Raw genomic sequence first — 6,700 nt, forward strand, 5'->3', positions numbered from 1 at the left:
ATAAAAAAGATTTTCTTATTAGCTTAGTAAGATTTCAAAAATTACTAAAAGTCGTTGGACTCACATAAATTATTACATTGACAATCAAACACAAGATCCTTCTAGATTTTATAAAAAACTCACATTCACAAAAAAATGTTTGGCACCAAACTTGGCAAACTTTAGGGCTGTCGAACCGCTCCCATATATATATATATGGGGAAGCGTTCAATGGCCAATTTTTTGGCAAAACATTTTTCAAAACATGAGTTAGAAGTTTTGGAATGGGCTGATTTTTGGTGAGGAGATCAACCTCACCAAAAATCAGCCCATTCCTAAACTTCTAACCCAAGTTTACAAGTTTAAAAATCGTGAACCGTCCATTTTTTGTAAACTATTTTTGATGGGGTTAGAAGTTTTGGAATGGGCTGATTTTTAGTGATGATGATCTCCTCACCGTAGAGATCATCCTCACCAAAAATCAACCCATTCCAAAACTTCTAACTCATGTTTTGAAAAATGTTTTGCCAAAAAGTTTGCCATTGAACGTGACCCATATATATACATTGTGAATGGGTCCCGTTCCCCACCCTAAGCTTTACCCTACACTTTAACAAACGTGTTTTGTCCTACATGAGTTAGAAGTTTTGGAATGGGCTTATTTTTGGTGAGAATGATCTCTATGGTGAGGAGATCATCCTCACCAAAAATCAGTTCATTCCAAAACTTCTAACCCCATCAAAAATGGTTTACAAAAAATGGACGGTCCACGATTTTTCAACTTGTAAACATGGGGCTAAAAATTTCGGAATTGGCTGATTTTGGGTGAGGATGATCTTCTAATCATAGAGATCATCCTCACCAAAAATCAACCCATTCCAAAACTTCTAACCCATGTAAGACAAAACACGTTTGTTAAAGTGTAAGGTAAAGCTTAGGGTGTTGAACATTTCCCATTGTGAATATATATGGGAAATGTTCAACAACAAACATTTTGGCAAAACATTTTTCAAGACATGAGTTAGAGGTTTTGGAATGGGCTGATTTTTGGTGAGGATGATCTCTACAGTGAGGAGATCATCATCACCAAAAATCAGCCCATTCCAAAACTTCTAACCCCATCAAAAATGGTTTACAAAAAATGGACGGTTCACAATTTTTCAAATTGTAAACTGGAGCTAGAAGTTTTGGAATGGGCTGATTTTTGGTGAGGACGATCTCCTCACCGTAGAATCATCCTCACCAAAAATCAGCCCATTCCAAAACCTCTAACCCATGTTTTGCCAAAATGTTTGTTGCTGAACGAGACCCTATATATATATATATATATATATATATATATGGTCTCGTTCGCTGGCTAACTTTTTGGCAAACAAACCTCGCTCGTTGGATATAAAGCAGACGGGCGGATGAGATTAAAAATAATAGTATCTACGATTAAGTTATGTAATATGCGCTTATTTACAACGCCATCCCTCATATGTTTATTAATTAATGCCACCTCACTGGGGCAATTAAAACCAGAGAACAGAGTTCCCTATCGACAGAACGGAAACCCTCTCTCTCACTCTCATTCTTCCTATTGCTGCAACAACATCTCACGAATACGACCCTCTCTCTCACTCTTGGTTTTCCGATCTGAAGATGTTGAAAATAACTTCATTTGTCCCAAGTTCCTTACATTCAAACACAGAGTACAGCTTGCAAAAGGGATGAAGCTCAAAGGATTGAAAGGAGATTTTTTTAAGTCCAAAATTGAAAAAAAAAAAAAAAAAAAAGACATTTCACCGAGACAACGGTGTTGGCTGTGGCACCTGTGTGTCAACCATTGATTGATAGAGAATAACCCATGCATTTTTATTTATTTTTACTAATTTTAAACAAAATGCAATTCTTTTTTTTCCAATAAGAATGTTCTATTTCACATTCAGGGGGGCTGCATATGGTTCTAGACCTTATAATGTATATTTGAAGTTCTACTAAACAACTTGGGGTTGAGTTCTTCGACATTGTAAGATCTCTTACTCTCTCTACTAAAACTTGCATTTTGTACTTAAAGAATCAGAATTCAAGGCCTCTAACTTGAATCTAGAATGCAAAGGCAGTAATGTGACAACTTTCTCAAAGAGCATGGCACAATAAGAATAAGTGGACTTTGTTTTTTAGGAGGTGTTGTAGTTTCAAACAATAGAGAAAGCTCAAGCGATTGGAACATGGAGCACTCTAGGCACGTATAAATCATGGGAAAATCAAAAGTGAGAGAGAGGGATGTGTTCATGAGATGTCATTGCAGCAATAGGGAGAATGAGAGTGAGAGAGAGGGTTTCGTGAGAGAGAAGGTTTCAATTCTGTCGATAGAGAACTCAGATCTCTGATTGTAATTGCCCAAGAGAGGTGGCACTAATTAATAAATATTTGAGGGATGGCGTTGTAAATAAGCGCATAATTCATAATTTAATCGCAGACACTGTTATTTTTAATCTCATCCGCCCGTCTGCTTTATATCCAACGAGCGAGGTTTGTTTGCCGATCCGTTTGTCAAAAAGTTAGCCAGCGAACGGGACCCATATATATATGTATGTTGAGTTTGATCCAAGTTATTGAAATGGACAGCTACCGAACTATCAAAACTTAAATTTAAAATTCAACGGTGAAAAATAATTTGTTTTTTATTTTTTCAAAATTCTTAGAATTTCGTTCTCTAAAAGCCTGTGGCATCGGATCATGTTTTTGGATTTCAAAATGTTAGGTCACGAGTTTTATTTAGATTTGAGTCGATTTTCAATAAATGAAAATTTTCTTGAGTCTGTTGGAGCACACAAGAAATTTTAGGTAGCTAAAACAACATTTGTCAGATTTTGACAAAATATGCTCTTTATTTCAAAGAGTATTATTGGAGATGTTCTTACAAAAGTTTCGTTCAAGTTATTATTTCATTATTGTGTAAAACCCCGAATTTCTTATTTGTATCTCGAGGAAAAATAAATAGTGAAATTTTGAGAAAATCTTGAAAGTGGGACTTAGGGGTAAAACTTTAGGATGTTTCTGATCATTTTTAATGGAATCTGACATCACCATTGGATTCAAAATGAACGAAAAACAAATTTTAACCTATAAGCACGTTCAAATGCGAGTCCGAATATAAAAATTACAAAATCCTCGATTACCGGGTCGGACCAGACTAAAATAGTGACTTTTTGCTAGAGCAAAAATTATTAAGATTTGATTATATCATTGGGTTCATAACGAAAAATTATTGAACAAGGACTATTTATATATCATTTTTGAAGATCAGGAAGTCGAATTATCGTCAAAAACGAAAATGACGTCAAGTTTAGGGGTCACCTCAGGCTAAAAATGTAAATTTTGTTGGAGATAGAATTTACAAAAATTGACCACACCATTAGATCTGGAACAAAAAATTAGACGAAATAGAATATTCATTTGTCAATTTTGGAGTCCGGACGGTCAAGTTATCATCGATCGAAACAATAGGCGAAATATCGATTTCGTCCCAAATTTTATATAAATAAAATTTTAATATTTTTTTTATAACATCGTCTTCCCAAACTCGTCCATACAGCCGCGACAAATAAATGAGAAATTTATTTTTTCTCCGATCTTCTACCTCAGATCTTTCGCAAACGGCTCGCCGTCGACAATCACCGTAGAAGGGAAAAAGATCCGCAGCTTCGACATCTATAAAACCCACCCAAGAACTCTTCATTTCATCTTCTCTTTCACCTAGTATCGTCAAAAATCAGCCGTATTTATATACGAAAATTTAGAAACTTTGACCTTGAATTTCATCCGTTTCTAGGTTAAACCGTCTTCCGACGCAGAAGGAAGAAACGTTCACAGCCTCGACATTTACAAAATCCACCCAACCTTTTTTCGTTTTACATTCTATTTCATCCGATATCGTCAAAAATCAGCCGTATTTATATACGGGAATTTCGAAAACTTCGACCTCGAATTTCATCAGTTTCGGGGTCAAACCATCCTCAGTCGCAGAAGGGAGAAAAGACGACAACATCGAGATCTTCGAAACCACTAGGCCAGTTTCAAAAATCAACTTTCTCAAAGTATGAGTTACCTCGATTTCCGCACCATTCGCCTCGATTTCCGCTCACGTGCTTCAATTCCGTCGTCTAGAGATTGTAAGGAACTCTCAATTTTTATTAGTAATCGTAGATTGTGAAAATTACATTTAGGATTTTATCGAAAATTTTTTTGATGTATTTTCAAAATATAGAATTCTTTTGTTATTTAAAAATTCACGCCAAAAATTACATGTTTGATATGTTTAATTGTATTTTTTAACAAATTATACGTGGGTAAGGTATTTTAACCAGTTATTTCCATCAATTGGATTTTGTGCACTACTCGGACCCCGTTTTGATATAAAATTTGTATTCTTTGTCAATATTATTGATAAAAATAAATTCTTCAGTTGGAAAATGTGATTTAATATTCAATGAACTCATATTGAGTTGATGAATATCAAAAAATGGATATTTTAGTGAAGAGATTGAAAACTGTAAAAATCGAAAAAGGGGAAAAAATGTATGAAATGGTAAAATGTCAGAGTCACACCCGAGGGATGATGTCTGCATTGTACGTTGTTGTGTTGTGTGTAGGTTGGTGAACGGATATCTAGGGATAATATTGTTCGTTGCGTGTTTATTTAAATTTTTGTTAGCGCGATGCGCTGTTTATTTTTTCGTTATATTATTTATTTTAGGTCGGGTGGCCACATTTGCATGGTAGGAAACTGTATATCCATTCTCAACCTTGTATTGTTAATTTCTCTTTTGTTTTCAAATTAAAATTATATATATATATATAGTTATTTTGTGAACTGTTAAAGAGTTTGTGAATGCCTGAAGGGATAGTGCATCATATCATCCGGAGTGGTGTACTATCATAGGACGTACGGTAGGGACCACCAAACTCATAAGTGGTATGGGACGCGTATGAGAGTGGAGTCACAACTGGAATCCGGGTTATTCCTCTTTATCTTTACCAGTGAACTTGTAATGTAAAGGTGGTTGTATATGAATGGTTTGTATATTTGGGAATCACATGCACGCCTGATAGGCATAGACGAAGATGATTAGTCAGTGATCACTAACAATCTATAGTAGTCAAACGTTCTGATACATCGAAAAGGGACCCATTATTTACGGTCACGTCAAACGGCCAGCCTGAGCCGGATAAATGGTCAACCAATCGTGGTAAGTGCAGCGACCGACCACAAAATCAAGAACTAAAAGTCAGAGAAGAATTGTAACATCATGTCCCTACTGGGAGCAATCCAGTCGTGAATCCCAACTCTCTAATTACAATACTCCACCATTATGTATTATGTATCTGTTGCTTATTTTAATATATAAAATGAAATCCATTTTAATATTTCCATTTGATCAATTAGATTTGTATAAAAAGAGAATGTTATAGTGAGTAATGATAATCGATGTAATGTGAGTTTTAAAATGTTTAGTTGCTCATCCCTGGCTATATGTACCAGTTAATCGTAGTTTATTCTGTAAAAATTTTATATTGTTAAAATCATTTAATATGCTTATTTGTTCATGCTAGGAGGGGTTATTGGCAGAAATTGTTTGTTTCCTTACTGGGTAACCATTGTTACTCACCCGTTCCTTCTTTTTTTTTTTTAGTTTCAGAGCCTGTAGTTGGCGAGGCGGGCATAGAACCAGCGAGTGAGGACCATCTGGTGGGTCAGATAGATGACCAGAGTCCATTACCTGGTGAGTATTGGGGTTATTACCCCTAGTGATGTCGATTTGTCTAGGTGATATTATAGATTTTATTTTGAGCGTTAGGACTTTTGTTAGAGAGAAATATTTGTATAATCCTGTATACTGGTTATTCTTCCACACTCTAATATTTTGTTTGTTATTAGTCGTATATAGGCTTCCGCTAGTATTATATTTTGTTTGTTGATATACATGATTGTATGTCGTTTATCAGGTGCAGGTTGACCGTCTTGGAATGGTAACATAAACAGAGGAGACCATGCCGAAATTTCGAGGTGCCACCTACTACCTTGAGATCTGACATCGAGATTTGTGTTAGCGTTTGGCGGGGCGCCACATATTGAGTCGTAATAATCTGACGCGTAGATTATTTGCCTCAGGATACATAAGAAAAAGATTTATGGTTCTACATATCCCAAGGAAAATGATCGATGATTCTGTGATGGGGGCGTAGCCCGTATGTCAGAGGGGGGCATTAGTAAATCATTATTCTTTCGTTATTACAAATCATTATAACACATTCATACAGCCTCAACAGTTTTTTATAATTAGGATTAGGCTTATATAAAATCCTAAATCTAATGTAAAGGTATATTTTGTGATACTCCTCAAGATCATGAGTTAAATCAATATCACACCATTAAACTTACAAAATAATTGAAAAACATGAAAAAATAAAGAACACGAACATTTTTTATGTGGTTTGGCAAACGTGCTAACATCCACGAGTTCGAAGAGCCGCTCCATTATATTATGAATCTCCATTACATGACCTCATTTCCTCCTCCCCAATCCCTAAAAATAAACTCTAATCCTAATTAGATTTATAATTACCACTTCTACACATATATAAATAAAATAATTATCTCAAAGGGAAAAATCCTCACAAATTGAGATTTTAAGAGGATTCTTCCTAATAACATAGAATTTCACCCAAATGT

This window comes from Akebia trifoliata, chromosome 10 (genome assembly GCF_017979445.1).
Source record: "Akebia trifoliata isolate Shusen 1 chromosome 10, ASM1797944v1, whole genome shotgun sequence".
In the NCBI taxonomy this organism is placed as follows: Eukaryota; Viridiplantae; Streptophyta; class Magnoliopsida; order Ranunculales; family Lardizabalaceae; genus Akebia; species Akebia trifoliata.